At 48.6% G+C, this 21,914-nt stretch overlaps 1 pseudogene; it reads right to left on the reverse strand.

The window, feature by feature from the left end:
* LOC132573287 (rap1 GTPase-GDP dissociation stimulator 1-like) overlaps positions 1 to 21,914 on the reverse strand; it is a 68,029-nt pseudogene that overhangs the window by 31,389 nt on the left and 14,726 nt on the right.

Here is a 21,914-nt window from a genome sequence, read left to right on the forward strand (position 1 = left end):
CATGAGTATTTGTAAAATACTAGTTAAACATACAGATTGAGAAGGAAGGAAGCAAGCATTGCCTACAGGCTGTTTCGGACTAAAATCATCACTCTAACAGCCCCATATCCAGAGGTCTCATACACAACATTTGTTTTGAAATGTCCTTGGACCAGCCACTTAGTTTCTCCAAAGGGTGTCATGAGGTGTCATGATCCTGGGCCTAGTGAGGCCTGCAGACTCCAGAGAAGCCTGTCTAGGAGTTATAGAAGAGCCTACATTTCCCAGGATCCCTTCTGTCCCTCTGATTGGGTGGCAAGGTTTTTGGAAGGAAACTGGACCAGAGAGAGGAGGGGCCTGGGAGGAGAACATAAAAGGGTCAAGCCCAGGCAGGGTTTGTTCTTTTCCTGGAAGGCTGAGCTGGAGGCAGGCTGTAGCCTAGAGAGCTTGCAGCAGGGGAGAGTTCCCTTACCCAAGGGGGTAAGTGTTGGTTATTAGAGTAGGGACTGTATAGATAAATGCGTCAGAGCTTTTTGTTTATTTGCACCAACCTTTACTGTATATATTTCACTGTTTTACCCACTTATTATTTGAGCACCGTAAATAAACTGTTGTTATACTCCTTGGGTCCTCACATCCCCTTGGTCACAATTAGGAGGTATAATAAAGGAATACAAGGGTGGTTAGGTGCTCTGGGCCCTTCCATACAGACCCCTACCAGAGCGGTGCCAGCCAGTAGAAGGCCCTGCTAGGCCTGGCTGTTTGACATGAGGCAAAAGGGAGGTCAGGAGGACCATGTATGCTGCCCTGAGCTACTAGAAGAAAGGCAGGATGAAAAAAGCTTAGGTCCTATACACATGCAAATTGTATATATTGTCACATCTTATCCTGGGATGTGTATACCAAGTATATCTTCTGTGATAGGCAGCGATCAGCCTTTGGGCTGATTGGACTGAGACTCTGCCTCAGTCTTCCTCCTGGAATCTCTGGCCCAAAGTGGCCTAGCACCATTAAATTCCTGAGGTGACTTAGGGTTGCCAGGACTTACCTGGCTCCAGGCAGGGGATGTTTTTTACCCAAATGCTAGAGCGTTCCAGCACGACGTGGCCCAGTGTGATGATTGCCAAGTCCAATTCAAGAAATATCTGGCAACTTTGGGGGTGGAGTCAGGAGACTTTTGGGGTGGAGCCAGGAGACAGTGGGGGTGAAGCCAGAAGCAAGGTTGTGACAAGTATAATTGAACTCCAAAGGGAGCGCTGGCCATCACGTTTAAAAGGAACTGCGTGCCTTCCCTCCATAATGAAAGATAGGGGCATCTTCTTTGGGGGCTCATAGATTTGGACCCCAGGACCAATCTTTTTGAAACTTGGAGAGTCTTTTGAGGAGAGGCATTGGATGCTACGCTGAAAATTTGGTGCCTCTACCTCAAGAAACAGCCCCCCCCCCAGAGCCCCAGGTACCTGCAGTTCAATTTTCGATTATACCCTATGGAAATTGGTCTCCATAGGGAATAATGGAGTGCCCAGCAGGACAGTTCCCCCTCCTCCCACTTTCTGATGACCCTGAAGTGGGGGGAGGGGCCTCCAAAACCAGGGGATCCCCTGCCCCCACCTGAGGATTGGCAAACCCTACGCCATGCACATTGGGCGCCGATGGAGTTCTTTGGGGGCAGGAATCTCCCCGCTGGCCAGCTCCGTGCTGGTGGGCTGGGAGCCCCAAAACCCAGGGATCTCCTGCCCACAGTGGGAGGCTGGGGACTCTAGAGGTGACCATCATAGAGACAAATGTGGGTATTGCAGTTGTGGTACTATTGTATGGCCATCTTTTTTTAAAGGCACATTGTGTCGCTGGGAGCATCCAAATTCCCCACTGGCTCTCTCTGATTCTTACCTCCGAGCAGCAAGGACACAATGAGATCGGATGCAGCTTTCAAGCTACACATGTTTTCCGGCTTGGAGCTGTTCTGTAGCCTCAACAGGATCTCGGTCACAGCATCCTGGATGCCGGCTTCCGCCAACTGCAATTTGAGGGCATCTGTGGAAGTTAGAAGACAGACACTCTGAAAGCTCCTTGATGGGGTCTGTGTCCATCCTAAGCAGGAAAATGGCTCTTTCTCATGACGGTACACGCTACACTACCCCAGTAAGAGATGAAAGGAGAATATCTCATTGGTGGGGCTGATCACATGGGAAATTCCCACGCCAATAGTGTTGCTACCAAATGCAGACAGGCTGGGTTGATCTAAGGGAAGATCTAGGACAGAGTTGGCCAAACTTGCCAAACATAAGAATCACATGGAATAAATGCCAAATGTTTGAGAGTTGTCAGAAATGAACAAATATTACACACAGGTCTTTATTAAAACTCTTAATACTGTCTTTGCACAGAAAGATAAAAACACCTATGTATGCACTTTTACAACATGACCATGCTGGAAGGAGAATTTTTAACAAAAGCTGGGAACAACAGTCCCCATAAGACCAGCACAGGGGAAGGTTAGAGAATTGTTCTTTGGCACCAGTGAGAGAAGAAAACACACATATACCATATAAATCTACTGACTACTGTTTGCATCATTCTGCGTCTCTCTTTGCCTTGACACCAAGGTTATGAAATACAGCTCCTACATGAGCTACGAAACCAACGGGGAACCCTGCTCCACCCTCTTTAATTCTGTCTCTCCTTCCTTATTACATAAACATTAAAAAATCATTATATTATACAGGGCAGTGTTGGCATACCACCATAGAGTAAAACAATTGTAGCACTCATTACACGGTGGAGCGCTGTGGCAGAACAAAGTTTCAACATAAGCTGCATTCAGTGTGTCTGGTTGAATGCAATGCTTAAGAATGTAACTACAAACAATCTGCAGGTGTGTAGAATAGAATCTGCCCTGTATGATAGGATGATTTTTAATTTTTATGTAATAGAATGAAGTATTTATTTTGTTTTAGACAGGGCTCTTTTTGGAACAGGAACTCCTTTGGATATTAGGCCACCCCCCCCCCCCCGATGTAGCCAATGTTCCAAGAGCTTACAGGGCTCTTCGGACAGGACCTACTGGAAGCTCCAGGAGGATTGGCTACATCACCAAGGTGTGGCCCAGGGGTGGAATTCTAGCAGGAGCTCCTTTGCATATTAGGCCACACACCCTGATGTAGCCAATCCTCCTGGAGCTTACAGTAGGCCCTGTACTAAGAGCCCTGTAAGCTCCGGGAGGATTGGCTACATCAGGGGTGTGTGGCCTACTATGCAAAGGAGTTCCTGCTACAAGAAAAGCCCTGGTTTTAGATTAGAGGAAGTTTCAATTTCTTCAACCAGCAAAGGTTGAAGTTGCCTTTGGCTACCCCATCCCGTGCAGTGAGGCTGTTACCATTCTCTGCTAGGGTCTGGAGGACCTCCAGAATGATCTCGACCCTTCTCGTGATGGTTCACCTTCCGCAGCTGATGGACCAGTTGTTCAGCAACCTTGGTCTCGCTCAGGGCTTCTTTAGCTGAGTCTGCACACAAATGGAATATGTATAAGTTACAGTATGTTTCGCAAGAAAATCCCCCCCCCCCCAATTTGAACTGAAAAATGGCTGCCTCAGTTGTCTCCTGGAAACTGCTCTGTATTCTGCTTCAGCTTGGTAAGAAACTCCTGCATCTGGAGAAGAGAAAAGGTAATCTCCACCACTGGAGCTTGGGGTGTTTGTTTGTCTGCATAGGTCCCAAAAGAGGCTGCAGATCGTTGGTGAATTCTGATAACGAGATTTAATCTTTGCACTGTCTCCCCCTTCAGTTTCATTTTAATGTACTGCCTTCTGCACCCTGTTCTTTAAGTGAAGTATGCATCAGCTTCCATTAGGGCACGTGTGGCCAAGCTGTGGCTCAGGGAGCCACACGTGGCTCTTTCAGAGAGCCAGTTTGGTGTAGTGGTTAAGTGTGCGGACTCTTATCTGGGAGAACCGGGTTTGATTCCCCCGCTCCTTCACTTGCACCTGCTGGAATGGCCTTGGGTCAGCCAGAGCTATCACAGGAGTTGTCCTTGAAAGGGCAGCTTTTGGGAGAGCTCTCTCAGCCCCACCCACCTCACAGAGAGTCTGCTGTGGGGGGAGGAAGATAAAGGAGATTGTGAGCTGCTCTGAGACTCTGAGATTCAGAGTATAGGGCGGGGTATAAATCCAATATCATCATCATCATCATCATCATCATCATCATCATCATCATCATATCATCATCATCATCATCATCATCATCATCATCATATTGTGTGGCTCTTGAAGCCCCATCAGCTGGCTTGGATAATGCATTTGTCTCTTTAAATCACTTCTTCAAGTCAAGCCAGCCGGTGGCTTGGAGAATGCATTTAAAGTTAAAGTTGTTTCTTTCCACCTCTACCCCCCTCCCCATCTATTTCATCCAGTTTGGTGAGAGCCAGTTTGGTGTAGTGGTTAAGTGTGCGGACTCTTATGTGGGAGAACCGGGGTTGATTCCCCACTCCTCCACTTGCAGCTGCTGGAATGGCCTTGAGTCAGCCATAGCTCTGGCAGAGGTTGTCCTTGAAAGGGCAGCTGCTGTGAGAGCCCTCTCACCCCCACCCACTTCACAGGGTGCCTGTTGTGGGGGAAGAAGATAAAGGAGATTGTAAGCCACTCTAAGTCTCTGATTCAGAGAGAAGGGTGGGGTATAAATCTGCAGTCTTCTTCTTCTATTTCCTTCCCTCCCTCCCCTCCGTCCCGCCTTCCTTCCTTCCTTCCTTCCTTCCTTCCTTCCTTCCTTCCTTCCTTCCTTCCTTCCTTCCTTCTTCCTTCCTGTTGGCTCTCAAACATCTGGCATTTATTCTGTGTTGCTCTTACATTAAGGAAAGTTTTGGCCACCACTGCATTAGGGCTTCTCATACTTACAATACGGTGGGTGATTAAACGTGATAAAAGAGGTAAAATCCATCAATTCCTAAAATACAGTGTAAAGGAGCACTCCTGTATTTTATGAGCTAAAGTATCAATTTTACCCAGGCCAAAAGGACAAAGGTGGCCTGAATATGAATTATTACAGAACCTCCCAAATCATACTTCAGAAGGGCTAGTATTAAGACAAGCTAGAGCAAATGGCCTAGCATAATGAGGAACCATTAAATATCTTATATGGAAAGGCAAATACCAAGGTGGTAAAATATAAAAGAATTGGGCTGTATAGACTGTGACCATAGATTGCTTTACCCCCTCAGTAGACATGGGGGGTCCCCGCTGCCAGGCCCCCTCCTCCCCACTGCTGATTAGCTGGTCGGAGGGAGGGGGAACCTATCCCTCCAAAAGAGAGAAATCCATCCGACATTCACTGATGTGTCCGCATCATTGCCCATGTGACTCAGAAGTGACATCATTACATATAGGTCGTCAGGGTGGACACTCTGGTATTTGGGCAAAAACTCTATGGTAGAAACCAGATTTACCATAGAGTTTTTGCCTAAATCCCGAAACATTGCCCTGATGTCCTGGACGTAATGACATCACTTCTGTGTCAAGGGGGCAGTGACATGGAAATGCCACTGTATGTCGAATGGGCCTCCCTGCTGCTTCTGGAAAACCACTACACCAGTTTGGTATAGTGGTTAAAAGTATGCAGACTCTTATCTGGGAGAACGAGGTTTGATTCCCCACTTCTGCATTTGCAGCTGCTGGAATGGCCTTGGGTCAGCCTTAGCTCTCACAGGAGTGGTCCTTGAAAGGGCAGCTTCCGTAAGAGTTCTCTCAGCCCACCTACCTCACAGAGTGTCTGTTGTGGGGAAAGGTAAAAGAAGATTGCAAGTCACTCTGAGGACTGATTCAGACAGAAGGGCGGGGTATAAATTTACGATCTTCTTCTTGCAAGTCCCCTCCATCTCCACCTGGTTGTGGGGCATCCTAATTACCATGCTGTCATAATCGAGCTTGATAAGGCAATGCTTGACTATTGACTATAGAGAGAGTCGCTGCCTGATCCAGTTGGAGAATTTCTTTTCCGCTATAAACCTACTGTGAACGCTCTTCTTCCAAACTGAGCAATAGGCATCTTGTTAGAGAGAGAAAAAACAGCAGTCCAACTGCTTCTACAGCGAAGATAGTCTTTATTCTTAGCTTAAAAGCACTAAGCCACGCTCCGGCTTCCAACGACATTTGGCCTAGTTCGCCTCTGAGAGACCCATCTGAAAGATACTGAGGGAGAAACCTATTTGATGCTAGACAGTGATCGGAACATAACCTTGTTGATTGCTAGTACATGATTCAGCCCAAAGGGAGAAATATCCTTCCTTTAAAAAAAAACACAACAACTTCCTTAAGGTATTGTCAGGAGCTTAGAGTCTGTGACGGGTTCAGGGTAAAGTGCGGCTTTTGCTCAGCAGGGCTTCTGATTGGCTCTCTAGATTAAAAGGCACCCTATTAAACAGAACTTCCTGCCTGAAATGTCGACGAGTTACTGTTAGAGTTATACGTAACCTCTCCCCTTGACATTTTGTGGTTCGCTCAGCTTCGGCTGATAACAGACGGCCAGTTTGGGGCGGGTGGGAGGCATTCCAAACTGGGCCGGCTCAAAAGGAAGCTCCCCCACAAACCATTCCCATCCCATCCGTGGGGGCGACTGGCGCGATCAAACGGCTGTTGCGCACCATACCCAGTAGCTTGGTTTGGGCTTCTTTTTTCCCATTCATTTTTGGGTTATGCGCATGTGCGTTCATGCTCCAATGCGCCTATGCGCATTGAAAACAATATCTTTTTTTTTTTTTAAAGCCAGAAGTAGCTTGGGGCGGCTTGGCGGGTTGTCACCACCAAGGTGCCTCGCTTGCCCGCTTCCACGTCCAGACACCGAAGAGGCTACTGGTATGCGGCTCGGAAGTTTGCTACTGCTTTGAACCTGGTAGCTTTCTGAGCTGTTCTGGGGATGCTGGAGGATAGGGTGAGTACGGGATGGGGGGCGAGTGGCAGATGTGCTCGTTTGGTAGGGTTGCCAAGTCTAATTCAAGAAATATCTGGGGACTTTGGGGGTGGAGCCAGGAGACTTTGGGGGTGGAGCCAGGAGACACTGGGGGCGGAGCCAGGAGCAAGGGTGTGACAAGCATAATTGAACTCCAAGGGAGTTCTGGCCATCACATTTAAAGGACAGCACACCTTTTAGAATGCCTTCCTTCCATAGAAAATAATGAAGGATAGGGGCACCTTCTTTTGGGGCTCATAGAATTGGACCCCCTGGTCCAATCCTTTTGAAACTTGGGAGGTATTTTGGGGAGAGGCACTAGATGCTATACGGAAAATTTGGCACCTCTACCTCAAAAAACAGCCCCCCCAGAGCCCCTGACAACCGCGGATCAATTCCCCCATCATTCCCTATGGGAATCGTTCCTGGAGGTGCATAATGGCTGTGGGGGTGGAGCTTCCCCCGCTGGCCAAGCTGGCTGGGGGAGGGGGGGAAGCCTGTTAAACCAGGAGATCCCCCGCTGGGACTTGGGGATTGTGAAGCCTATCGTTTGGATGGATTTTTCAAGTTGGTTTCTGAGGCGTCTCTGGGTCGCCTCACACTGCCGGCCTGTAATCAGCCTCCCTGTGCCAGTCATTTTGTTGTTGTGCCCACTGGTCCCCTCAGCCAGAATCCCAGGGTGCACGCGGGCCTCAAAAAGGCTGCAGCCCTGTATTAAAGCCAAGCAAAACACAACTGCGAGACAGCTGCTCCACGAGGCAGGCTTCTATTTACCCAGATCCGCCAGGTTGGATAAGGCCAGCAGGTTGACCCGGACAAGGGCTTCGTTATCGGGGTAGTTTGACAATATTCTGACCACGGAAGCGATCACTCCTGCCGCCACCAGCTGTTCTTGAAGATCATCTAGAAGAGGGAAATGCAGAAATGAGGACTCAGGGATAACCTGTCAGACATTGGAGCTGTCTGTAAGAGTATGAACCGAGTTAACATGCAATCCCATCAGTATTACTCTGCCTAGTGGTAGGCTTCCCAATCCCCAGGTCCCAGTAAGGGATCCCCCGGTTTTACAGGCTTCCCCCCTCTCCCAGCCAGCTGGCCGGCGGGGGAAGCCCTGCCCCCACAGCCATTATGCACCTCCATGAACGATTTCCCATAGGGAATGATGGGGAATTGATCCGCGGGTATAGGGGGCTCGGGGGTGGGGGCTGTTTTTTGAGTAGAGCCGCCAAATTTTCAGTATAGCATCTAGCGCCTCTCCCCAAAATACTGGCCAATTTTCAAAAGGATTGGACCAGGGGGTGCAATTCTATGAGCCCCAAAAGAAGGTGCCCCTATCCTTCATTATTTTCTATGGAAGGAAGGCATTTTAAAAGGTGTGCTGTCCCTTTAAATGTGATGGCCAGAACTCCCTTGGAGTTCAATTATGCTCGTCACACCCTTGCTCCTGGCTCCCACCCCCCAAAGTCCCCAGATATTTCTTGAATTGGACTTGGCAACCCTACCTAGTGGGCTTAGTCTGGAGTAAATCTCCATAGAACTGCGCAGTAATGATGGTAGAGATAATTAGTAGTGTTGCAGCCCTAATAGACTAGACTAGCCCTTTCTTATCAGAGCTTAGAAGCTAAATAGGGCTGGATGGGAGACCCCCAAGCTAAGTCTGGGGCTTGTAAGCAGAGGAAGGCAATGGCAGATGCAGCTTTGTCGACCCTGCCAAACGGCGACTTCAGAGCATCGCCTGCTTCCGCGCCCGCCTGCTTTTCCCACTGGTTTGCGCGCTCATCGTTTCGCAGCGGGCACTTACTGTTGTCATAGCAGATGCGGCCGATGGCTCTGCCCACGTGAAGCAGCAGCTCTTCGCTTGGTGCTGTCCAGAAGGGGCACCAGGATGGGAAATCAAACCGGCATGGATGCAGGGGGTCTTCATTTCCTCTTCAGAGACAGGAGAGAGAGGTAAACAGTCACTCTGCCATGCTGATATCACAGTCCAGCATTTTAACGTTTCAAGAACCGTAGCTTAGGGTTGCCAAAATAAAACTAACACACTGTTAGCTGTAATAAAAAGGTCAAGGTAGTCCCCTGTGCAAGCACCAGTCGTTTCCGACTCTGGGGTGACGTTGCTTTCACAATGTTTTCACGGCAGACTTTTTACCGGGTGGTTTGCCATTGCCTTCCCCAGTCTTTTACACTCCCCCCCCCCCAGCAAGCTGGGGACTCATTTTAACGACCTCGGAAGGAAGGAAGGCTGAGTCAACCCTCGAGCCGGCTACCTGAACCAGCCTCTGCTGGAATCAAACTCAGGTCGTGAGCTGAGGGCTCCGACTGCAGTACTGCAGCTTTACCACTCTGCGCTACGGGGCTCTATTAGCTGTAATAGCACACAAATAAAGAACAGCTTTCAAAAAAAATGTCAATGATGGCAAAATCTTATTGTATTTTCACACAATATTATTGCCTCTTAACATGGAGCGTTAAAGCAACAAGCAGCGCACATAAAACCCAATGAACAAAAAAATTAATTCGCAAAGTCCATTATAAGTTCACACTGATTAGTTCTCAAATGGAAACCATCCAGTCCGCGAGAAGTCCATTATGAAGTCCTAGTCCACACGAGGATTCTAGATAATCCTCCGACGACTTCTCCCTCAGTGAACTATACAAGTAGTAAACAATGTTTTACTCTATGCACTATGTAAAGCCAGAAAGAATTTAACAGAAACCAACGTAATGCACCCCCAGATGGCAATGGCATGTACCAAACTATGCCATCGTAGAGGTTTTTATGCCCACCCTGCATAATTTGTAGGTCCAATGAATTAATTGTGTTATTAAGTCTGTAAAAACTTAATCCCCAGGAGGAGGCAAAGTATCCCCCGGTTTGGAGGCCCTCCCCCCACTTCAGGGTCATCAAAAATGTGGGGGATGTCTGCTGGGCACTCCATTATACCCTAAGGAGACTGATTTCCATAAGGTATAATGGAACATTGATCCACGGGTATCTGGGGGAGCTGTTTTTTTTGAGGAAGAAGCACCAAATTTGCAGCATAGCATCCAGTGCCTCTCTTCAAAACACCCTCCAAGTTTCAAAAAGATTGGACTGGGGGGGTCCAATTCTATGAGCCCCCAAAGAAGGTGCCCCTATTCGTCATTATTTCCAATGGAGGGAAGGCATTTTAAAAGTGTGTGGTCCATTTAGATGTGATGGCCAGAACTCCCTTTGGAGTTCAATGATGCTTGTCCCAACCTTGCTCCTGGCTCCACCCCCAAAGTCTCCTGTCTCCACCCCCAAAGTCCCCAGATATTTCTTGAATTGGACTTGGCAACCCTACTGTAGCTCTTAGGGTTCCTTTGCAAGTAAAGCCAGAAGAACTAAGCATGTGTTGAGAAAAAAATAGCGCATTCAAATAAGAACATAAGAGAAGCCATGTTAGATCAGGCCAATGGCCCATCCAGTCCAACATTCTGTGTCACACAGTGGCCCAAAAAAATTATATATATATATATACACACACACACACACACACACACACACACACACACACTGTGGCTAATAGCCACTGATGGACCTCTGCTCCATATTTCTTTCTAAACCCCTCTTGAAGTTGGCTATGCTTGTGGCCACCACCACCTCCTGTGGCCGTGAATTCCACATGTTAATCACCCTTTGGGTGAAGAAGTACTTCCTTTTATCCGTTTTAACCTGTCTGCTCAGCAATTTCATCGAATGCCCACGAGTTCTTGTATTGTAAGAAAGGGAGAAAAGTACTTCTTTCTCTATTTTCTCCATCCCATGCATTATCTTGTAAACCTCTATCATGTCACCCTGCAGTCGACGTTTCTCCAAGCTAAAGAGTCCCAAGCGTTTCAACCTTTCTTCATAGGGAAATGGTTATCTTAGACCATGATCACGAAATAAACCTCCCAATTCTTAATTTTGCCATATTTTGAGGCGTAGGGGGTGGGGTGGGGGGAGGAGGAAATGCAGATGTACACTGGTATCTTACAAAGTTTGCAAAAAGCATATTATGGTTTTTCTCATCTCCCCTTTTGAAATGAACTTGAGAAACTGAGGTTTAATTATCCACATTTAATTATCTCACTATAAATATACACGGATGGGGTCTGAACATGGAATTTACTGCCAAAATGGAATTCCTGCTTCAGGAATTCATGTGGAATTCCTGCTTCAGGAATTCATGTGGAATTCAGTGCCACAGGAAGTGATGGCAGATACAAGCACAGACAACTTCAAGAGGAAATTGGAGAAACATATGGGGCAGACGCTCATGAGTGGCTATTAGCCACAAGGTATAGATGGAACTCTCTGTCTGGGGCAGTGATGCTGTGTATTCTTGGTGCTTTGGGGGCGGGGCGACAGTAGGAGTCCTGGCCCCACTGATGGGTCTTCTGTTGGCACCTGGGTTTTGGCCACTGCGTGACACAGAGTTTCAGATTGGATAGGCCATTTTCCTGATCCAACATGGCTTCTCTTATGTTCACGTGTTTCTTGGACCAGTGAAACCTCTGGGTTTAACCTGACCATTCAGGATTGTAGCATCCTTCTCAGGGGCGAGGGAATTGAAATCTCAGGCTGAAGGGAAAGGGGAAAGGGAACAGGCTGTTTTCTGATTGGCTTGTGGGCTGTTAGCTCCACCTCCATGTCAGTTAGGCTGTGACTCATGGGCTGGTTTCACACTGCGAAACTGACACGCTTTTATCCCATTGCGAAAAAATCCGCTGCAGTTTGCATCGTTTTTGGGCTATCAGACAGCCCTTGCTGAATTCCGGCAGCGGTGGGTGATTGCCCATTCACACTGCTATTCCGGTTCAAGCATGGACCCAATGCAGAAAGAGTTGTCTCTTTTTAAAAAAGGCCCCTGTGTGCGCGCACCATCGGAGAAGCGGACGAGTGCACCTCAGAGAGGGGTGAGGGGAACCCCCCACCTTGCCGAAAATGGCTCAGCACGATCACACAGCTCTTCCGCTTATGAGTCGCCCCGAGCATTCAGACAGTAGCTGATTATGCAACCTACATCCGATTCAGGGGGATGCTACCTGGAAAATCCAGGTAGCTTTTTGATGCCGATAGGAGGTGTCCGGAGACGGAGTGAGAGCGGGTGCGGCTCGGAGGGCAGATGTGCTCGTGTGATCGTGCACTTTTAATCCGAACAGGAGGTTGGGCTGGGTCGGGGCAAATCTCCTGTGTGAAACCACCCATGATCCTTCAGACAGGAGGTGGAGCTCCTACTGGGCTCTACCTCCCAAGTTCATGAAGCTGCCTTATACCAAACCAGACCCTTGGTCCATCTAGGTCAGTATAGTCTATTCATACCAGAAGGCTCCCGGCCCTTCTAGCCCCTATCCTCTCTAGGCTTCATCCCCCTCCCCCAATCTCCAGGTATTTCCCAAAACAGAATTGGCAACCCTAGGCAGAGATAGGGAATGGGGAGGGGGGTAGGGTTACCAGATCCAGGCTGGGAAACTCCTCGAGATTTGAGGACAGGGTCTTCAGTGGGGAACAATGCCATACAGTTCATCTCCCAAAGCTGTAATTCCAACGGATCCCAGGTCCCACTTGGAGGCTGGCATCCACTTGGAGCCGCCCTGAGCCCGCTTCGGTGGGGTAGGGCGGGATATAAATCAAATAAAAATAAATAAAAATAAAAATAAATCCCTAGGAGGCCTTCCGCAGGGCTTTTTTTGTACAGAAGCCTGGCAGGAACTCATATGCATATTAGGCTTCACCCCCTGAGGTTGCCATTGTTCCACACGGGGCTTTTGGGTAGAAGAAGCCTAGCAGAAATTCATTTGAATATTAGGCCACACCCCCTGAGCCCAAGTAGGGTTGCCAAGTCCAATTTAAGAAATATCTGGGGACTTTAGGGGTGGAGCCAGGAGACTTTGGGGGTGGGGCCAGGAGACATTAGGGGTGGAGCCAAGATCAAGGCTGTGACAAGCATCATTGAACTCCAAAGGGAGTTCTGGCCGTCACATTTAAAGGGCCATCACCTTTTCAATGCCTTCCTTCCATAGGAAATAATGAAGGATAGGGGCACCTTCTTTTGGGGCTCATAGAATTGGATCCCCTGGTCCAATCGTTTTGAAACTTGGGGGATATTTTGCAGAGAGGCACTAGATGCTGTACTGAAAATTTGGTGCCTCTACCTCAAAAAAACAGCTCTCCTAGAGCCCTAGATACCCGCAGATCAATTCTCTATTACCTATTTTTCGGACGATTAGACGCACCGGACCATAAGACGCACCTTCGTCTACGTGCGCAAATGGCCATCTTTGGTGATGCGGGTGCCATTGCAGCCTTCGGGCCGCCTCGGCCGGGGGCCGCACGCAGGCGCGGGAGAAGCATGCCGGCGCCTGCGAAGTGCTGGATTTGCGGTGAGGGTGATCTCGCCGCTTGTCTCCCAGCCAGGCACGCAAGCGCGGGGCAAGCACGCCTGGCTGGGAGACAAGTGGCGAGATCGCTCCCTGCAAAGTGCTGGGTTGGCGATGGGGGCGGAGGGAGCGATCTCGCCGCTTGTTTCCAGCCAGGCATGCTTGCCTGGCTGGTAGACAAGCGGCGAGATCGCTCCCTCTGCCCCCATCGCCAACCCAGCACTTTGCAGGGAGCGATCTCGCCGCTTGTCTCCCAGCCAGGCACGCAAGCGCGGGGGAAGCACGCCTGGCTGGGAGACAAACAGCGAGATTGCTCCCTGCGAAGTGCTGGGTTGGCGATGGGGGCGGAGGGAGCGATCTTGCCGCTTGTCTCCCGGGGGCTGCAGGTCCCTCCCCCCCTCATCTTTTAGTATTCGGACCATAAGACGCAAGCACTTTCCCCCCCACTTTTATTGGGGAAAAGGTGCGTCTTATGGTCCGAAAAATACGGTATTTTCTATGGGAATAAATCTCCATAGGGAATAATAGAGTTCCCAGCAGACATTTCCCTCCCCTCCCCCCGCTTTCTGATGACCCTGAAGCGAGGGGAGGGCCTCCAAACCAGGGGATCCCCTGCCCCCACCTGAGGATTGGCAACCCTAAACCCAAGCCAGGCAGAACTGCGTTCCTGTGCGTTCCTGCTTAAAAAAGAAAAAAAGAAAAAAAAAAGCCCTGGTCTTTCGTATTACCAGTCCTTTTAACTGGAGATGCCGGGGATTGAACCCGGGGCCTTTTGCATGCCAAGCAGATGCTCTACTGCTGAGCTTACAGCCCCTTTGAATCTGCTGTGTTTTATTGCTGCTATTTTAGCTGTCAGAAACGTTTGTTCTTTGACGGCTAGACCAGTTTTTAATATGTCGTCATTTTATCGTTCATAAACAGTCACGTATAGAGGCAAATTGTAAATATTTCCAATAAATAGGTAGATTATTTGGGGCCTCCTTTAAGACGTTTACTGAATTTCCAAAATGGGTCGAACGCCTCCTCCCTGCCAAGGTGCCGCAAACCCAGCAACCGGGTTTGCTAATTGCAAAATGTATCACTGTCTCCGATGCAAAGGTGACTGACATGAGGGACTGAGCTCTTGCAAGGTGCTTACGTGTGATGCAGAAGCTCCGCTTTGGCCAAGCTTTCCGTTGGTTATTCCCCTTACGAAATAAAATTGTTCAGGACATGTCGGTGGCGGTGGTGGTGGTGGCGGGGGGGACCCCTGAGATATTTTTGTAACATTTCACACAAAAAACTGATCCAGGCCCCAGATCCAGCTGCAAATAACTAGGTTTCCTTTGCTTTTAAAGGAAGAGTTGGGTTTCTTTTTCATAGCTGTCTTTCAGCCCCAAGGAAGAGCAAGCAGGTTCGTGAGCCTCACTGGTTGCGCTGTTAAGGAATGGATTAGTATATTACGGGAATTCTGAACAATTGGTTTTCCTTCTCTTTTAATGACACGCGACGTACCGTTTTTAGCTATCTCTGCGAGCACCTGGGCTGCCTTCACGGCACAAGCTGGTGTGCTTTGCAAAAGTCTGCCGAAAGCTGGCAAAATCTTCACTTCTGCCAGGAGGGTGGAGGTTCTGTGTTCTGCAATGAGAAACGCCATGGATTGTTTATCAGTTGACTTCCTTCCTTGATACTCCATCTTTCTCCCCAGCGGGGAACCAAGCGGATTACATCATTCTCCTCTCTTCACAACAACAACCCTGTGAGGTAGGTTAGACTATGACTGCCCTGAGGGTAACCCAGGCAGCTTTCATGACAGAGTGGAGATTTGAACCTGGATATCCCAGATTCCCGCCCAAGTCTCTAATCGTGACACCACACTGGATCTCTAAAGCAGGGGTGTCAAACATGCAGTTTGGGGGCCAAATCAGGCCCCCGGAGGGCTCCTATCAGATCCCCGAGCAGCTGGCTGTCATCTGCTTCCTTCTCATTATATCTTGCTTCCTTCTGCATAACAGCTTGCTTTGCAAGGCTTGCTCAGTTGCACAGGAGCTACAGAGCAAAATCTCTATTTTCTCCATTGACTGAGGCTCCTCCCTTGGGGAGGAAGGGTGGAGGAATAGCTTGCTTTGCCAGGATCTCTCAATTGCACAGCAGAGCTACTGAACCAAGCCCTCTTCTATTGGCTGAGGCTCCCCCCCAGTCCCCTGGGGAAGGAAGGAAAGAGCCAGAGCTTCCTTTGCCCAGTTCCCTGGATCCCATGGGAGAAATACAAAGAAAGCATCTTTAAAACCCACTATGGCTCAGCCCAACCCAACCCACCATGGCCCGGCCCAACAAGGTCTCATTTATGGCAGATCCAGCCCTCAAAACAAATTTGACACCCCTGCTTTAAAGGGCCGGGTAACTGAAGAAGAAGAAGACAGCAGATTTATACCCCACTCTTCTTCCTGGATCAGAGACTCAGAGCGGCTTACAATCGCCTTTATCTTCCTCCCCCACAACAGACACCCTGTGAGGTGGGTTGGGCTGAGAGGACTCTCACATCAGCTGCCGTTTCAAGAACAACTCCTGCAATAGCTATGGCTGACCCAAGACCATTCCAGCAGGTGCAAGTGGAGGAGTGGGGAATCAAACCCGGTTCTCCCAAATATGAGTCCGCACACTTGACCACTATACCAAACTTAACCACTACACCAGACTGCCTTGGGAGCAGCGCCTTTTTTTATAGCTGGAACACACAGGAATGCCATTCCAGCTGGCTTGGCACCAGGGGGTGTGGTCTAATATGGAAACTAGTTCCTGCTGGGCATTTTCTACAAAAAAAGCCCTGTGTGGAACAATGGCGATGCCAGGGGATGTGGCCTAACATGCAAATGAGTTCCTGCTGGGTTTTTTCTACCCAAAAAGCCCTGCTTGAGAGTGAGACACAAATGGGGCTGCTAGAGGTGAGCTTGGTTCCCACGATAATCTGGGGGCCAAACAGGGACAATGGTTGAGCAGGGACAGATACCTGAGCAGCAGATCCGGTCCCAGGTAAATAGGGATTTCTGAAAAATATGCCTTCGCTGGTCCTAACCTCGATGGCTCAAGTCACATCCAGGCTAGACTACTGTAACTCACTCAATGCTGGCCTACCCTTGACTTTAACCCAGAAACACCAATGGGTCCAGAATGCAGCGGCGCGAGTCCTGACGGGAACGCCATGGATAGCACACATTCTACCTGTGCTGCGTCAGCTACACTGGCTTCTAATTGAGTACCGAGTTAGAGTCAAGGTTCTGGTTATGACCTTTAAGGACTTGAGTGGTCTGGGACCAACATATCTACGGGACTGCCCCCTCCACTGTTTCCCTGGAAGAACACGACACTCTACTGGGCAAAATCTACTGGTGGTCTGTGGCCCTAAAGAGGTCCGGCTGTCCTCAACGAGGGCCAGGATATTTTCAGTCCTGACCCCAACCTCGTGGAACTCTCTGCCAGAAGACACTAGGGCCCTGCGGGATCTTTTACAATTCCGCAGGGCCTGCAAAGCAGAGATGTTCTGCCAGGCTTTTGTTTGAGGGCAGCAACAGCTGCCCGGCTGGCACCCCCCCCTCCGCCCTACTTAAGGGGGAAACCTTTCCTAATGCCTGGAAAGCAGAACTGCAGCACGCTATAAAGTAGGTTCATTGGGTTGCAATTAGGGTTGCCAAGTCCAATTCAAGAAATATCTGGGAACTTCGGGGGTGGAGCCAGGAGACTTTGGGGGTGGAGCCAAGATCAAGGCTGTGACAAGCATAATTGAACTCCAAAGGGAGTTCTGGCCGTCACATTTAAAGGGATGGCACACCTTTTCAATGCCTTCCTTCCATAGGAAATAATGGATAGGGGCACATAAGAACATAAGAGAAGCCATGTTGGATCAGGCCAATGGCCCATCCAGTCTAACACTCTGTGTCACACAGTGGCGAAAATTTTTTTTAATATATATATATATATATATATATAGATATAGATATAGATAAAAATATGTAGCAGAGGTCCATCAGTGGCTATTAGCCACAGTGTGTGTGTGTGTATATATATATATATATATATGTATATATATGTATATATATATATATATATATATATATATATATATATATATATATATATATGTATATATATATATATATATACACACACACACACACACTGTGGCTAATAGCCACTGATGGACCTCTGCTACATATTTTTATCTAAACCCCTCTTGAAAGTGGCCATGCTTGTGGCCGCCACCACCTCCTGTGGCAGTGAATTCCACATGTTAATCACCCTTTGGGTGAAGAAGTACTTCCTTTTATCCGTTTTAACCTGTCTGCTCAGCAATTTCATCGAATGCCCACAAGTTCTTGTATTGTGAGAAAGGGAGAAAGGTACCTCTTTCTCTACTTTCTCCATCCCATGCATTATCTTGTAAACCTCTATCATGTCACCCCGCAGTTGACGTTTCTCCAAGCTAAAGAGTCCCAAGCGTTTCAACCTTTCTTCATAGGGAAAGTGTTCCAGCCGTTTAATCATTCTAGTTGCCCTTTTCTGGACTTTCTCCACCTTCTTTTGGGGCTCATAAAATTGGACCCCCTGGTCCAAACTTTTTGAAACTTGGGGAGTATTTTGGGGAGAGGCACTAGATGATATACTGAAAATTTGGCGCCTCTACGTCAAAAAACAGCCCCCCCCCCGAGCCCCAGATACCCACGGATCAATTCTCCATGATTTTCTATGGGAATAAATCTCCCTAGGGAATAAGAGAGTTCCCAGCAGACATTTCCCTCCCCTCCCCCTGCTTTCTGACGACCCTGAAGCGGGGGGGAGGGCCTCCAAACCGGGGGATCCCCTGCCCCCCACCTGGGGATCGGCAACCCTAGTTGCAATGGTTTTAAACTACCGGTTATTGATTTTATGTGTACCTTTCGTTGTACATCGCCTAGAGCCCGGCATGGGCCGGCATGAGGCGATTCAAAAATCATAATTAACAATAACCACGACAATAACAGCAACAACAATAATCTCATCCAACCTTGGAATCTACGCAAGGTCAGCCCTGGTGAATGGAAGACCTCAGAGGGAATCTGGGGTTGTTATGCAGAGGCAAGCAATGGCAAGCTACCCCTGCTAGTCTCTTGCCTTGAAGACCCTGCGGGGTTGCCATAAATCAGCTGTGACTTCCTGGCGCTTTATACACACAACCCCCCTTCTCTGTTAGCTGTTTGCGGCTGGCAGCGTGCTGCTATCTCGTCAGATCTGAGGGCATAACTACACAAAACATGGGGGCAATCCTCGACTCACAGGTAGACAAACATCAAAGGGACGGTGGCTCAGTGGCAGAGCATCTGCTTGGGAAGCAGAAGGTCCCCGGTTCAATCCCTGGCATCTCCAACTCAAAAGGGTCCAGGCAAATAGGCGTGAAACACCTCAGCTTGAGGCCCTGGAGTGCCGCTGCCAGTCTGAGTAGACAATACTGACTTCGATGGACCGAGGGTCTGATTCAGTAGAAGGCAGCTTCATATGTTCTCATGTTCTCATAATGGGACTTGCCTTGCGGCTTTGGAGGATGGACTCTATGGCTTTATGCCTCACGGAGGTACCTCCCCAAGCGCCTGTTGGGTTTCTATTGCAATTTCACTTCCTGTTGTCATGAGTTAATTAAATGTGTGTATATGCATGCTGATGCTTAGCCAGTGAGAGGCAGAGCCAATGAGAATGTGTGCACGTATTTCCCACTCAGGCTAGGTGTCAAAATGTATAGTGACCATTGAAGCAAAGCCCTAATTGGCTAATCCATATATTTGGGAGGTGGTCTGGGGAAACCATTTGGTCGGTTTTTATTGCCCTTTGTGTAAAGCCCTCAGATCTCTATGCAGTTAGAGTTTGGACTCCTTAGAGTCGACATGTAGCTTAGAAGCTAGAAAGGATATTGAGTCCTTCTTTGTTTTCTAGTAATCCCAGTAACCGTTTCCTCATAGAAAAGTAAACTACTTTTATTCTCAAGCTAAAACGTCTGCCTGGCTTGTTTATCTTTGTGCTTCTCTCCACACAACTCTGCTAAAGTATCTCTAAACCCCAACAGCTCCACTCCAAAATCTCCAGGAATTTCCAGACCTGGAGATGGCAACCCTAGCTAGAGCAGACAAACATGGCTGCCCCTCTGGAACTGTCACAGTGACCAAAACTACCCACACGATAAACAGCAGTTGTCCCTTCCCACCACTGTCACTAATATAGAGTTGCCAACTCTGGGTTGGAGAAATTCCTAGGGTTTTTTTTTTGATGGTGGTGGGGATGACAGGGTTTGGTGAGGGGAGGACCCTCAGTGGGTTACAGTGCCATCAAGTCCACCCTTAAAACAGCCATTTTCTCCAGGGGAACAGATCTCTGCAGACTGGAGATCAGTTGTAATTCCAGGAGATCGTCAGGTGCCACCTGGAGGCTGGCAACACTAAATACCGTCTATACTCCCTCTAAGCTGTGGAGTCTTGTGAGTGAAAACTCTGCTTTGTGAGCTATTGGCATTAAAGTTGTGAGCTGCTGCATAGATTAGTTTGCTCTGGAGTCATTTTTCCTGAGCTAAGACGCAAATGTGTGAGCCACAGGCTAAAAAAACTGAGCTAGCTCACACTAACTAGAGTAGGGGTGTCAAACATGAGGTCTGGGGTCCAAATCAGGTCCCTGGAGGGTTTCTATCAGCCTTCTGAGCAACTGGCTGTCATCTGCTTCCTTCTCCCTATATCTTGCTTCCTTCTGCACAACAGTTTGCTTTGCAGGGCTTGCTCAATTGCCCAGGAGCTGCAGAGCAAAACCTCTGTTTTCTCCATTGGCCGAGGCTCCTCCCTTGGGGAGGAAGGGGGGACAGAGTTTGTTTTTCCAGACTCTCTTAATTGCACAGCAGAGCTACTAAGCCAAGCTTTTCTTCCTTCCATTGGCTGAGGCTCCTCCCCCTCCCGGTCCCCTGGGGAAGGACGGAAAGAACCTTCGCCCAGTTCCCTGGATCCCATGAGAGAAATACAAAGAAAGCACCTTTAAAACCAACGAGTGCTAACATTTTAAGCATGTTTTAAGTGGCTTTAAAAACAACAACAACTTGAATTGTGTTTGTCTGTGTCCTTTATAAAGTTTATCTCTCTGCTCCCTAATCTTAAATAGGTACACACATGGCTCAGCCCAACCCGACATGGCCCCTCTGGCTTAGAGGGAACACTGGTAAACCTGGATCACTTTTGCTGATCCCTGAAGGTGGTTCAGTAGGCGTGGGATAGCCCTCGAAAGTCCATAGCCGCTGAAGGAACCCTCAGGCCACAGTGGGCGATGAAGCCACCGCTTCACTGATGGCAGAAACATGAGGCTAGCCGAACCTGCTTCGAGGGGGAGCTCTCTGCCCTACAGGTTGTGAAATGTCACTCGTGCGTGGTGCTCGGCACACTTCGTAACCTTCGGAGCGCAGGCTCTGTTCCCACGGCAACCACGCCAAAGCCTCCCTCCTCTGGAGAGCTGCCTGGTGAAAGGGGCTGACAGGGGCATAAGCAGAGCCGCAATTATCGAGTCATTGAAGCGCTTCAGCTCTTCCTGCCTACTAACTAACTACCTACTCGGGTGCCTGACTGTGGCTTCCAGGGAACAAATGTGAAATAAGGGCCCAATACCAGTGGAATAATTTCCATCTGAAAAGATAGATCCAGGTGGGTAGACATGTCGTCCGGAAGCAATAGAATGACGTTTGAGTCCCGTGGCACCTTGAAGGCCAACGAAGTTTAATTCTGGATGTGCATGTATCTGAAGTGTGTGTCCGCACACAAAAACGTATGCCTAGAATTACAAAATTACATCATTTTGTAGGGATGCCAGCCTCCAGGTAGGACCTGGGTATCCCCCAAAATTACAGCTTCATCTCCAGACTTCAGAGGTCAGTTTCCCTGAAGAAAATGGAAGTACCGGAGGGTGGATGCTATGGCAGGGGTTTCAAATGTACGGCCCGGGGGCCAAACCAGGCCCCTGGAGGGCTCCTATCAAGCACATGAGCAATCTGCTTCCTTCTCCCTCTCTCTTGCTTTCTTCAGTGATCAGAGACTGTTAAATAAAACATTGCAAGCGTGCTAATCTTTTAAGCGTGTTTTATTTAAAGGTTGTTTTTTTTTAAAAAAAAAAAACTTCAATCGTGTTTGTGTTTGTCTGTATCTTTTATAAAGTTTATGTCTCCGCTACCTGACGTTACGTTTTATGACACACACGCCCCAGCCTGACAAGGTCTGATTTATGTCAGATCCAGCCCATAACAAATGAGTTTGACACCCCTGATCTATGGTATTGTACCCAGTAGCCAGTTTGGTGTAGTGGTTAAGTGTGTGGACTCTTATCTGGGAGAACTGGGTTTGATTCCCCACTCCTCCACTTGCACTTGCAGGAATGGCCTTGAGTCAGCCATAGCTCTTGCAGGAGTTGTCCTTGAAAGGGCAGCTGGTGTGAGAGTCAGTTTAATGTAATGGTTAAGTGCGTGGACTCTTGTCTGGGAGAGCAAGGTTTGATTCCCCACTCCTCCACTTGCACCTGCTGGAATGGCCTTGGGTTAGCCATAGCTCTCGCAGGAGTTGTCCTTGAAAGGGCAGCTGGTGTGAGAG

This window comes from Heteronotia binoei, chromosome 6 (assembly GCF_032191835.1).
Source record: "Heteronotia binoei isolate CCM8104 ecotype False Entrance Well chromosome 6, APGP_CSIRO_Hbin_v1, whole genome shotgun sequence".
Lineage (NCBI taxonomy): Eukaryota > Metazoa > Chordata > Lepidosauria > Squamata > Gekkonidae > Heteronotia > Heteronotia binoei.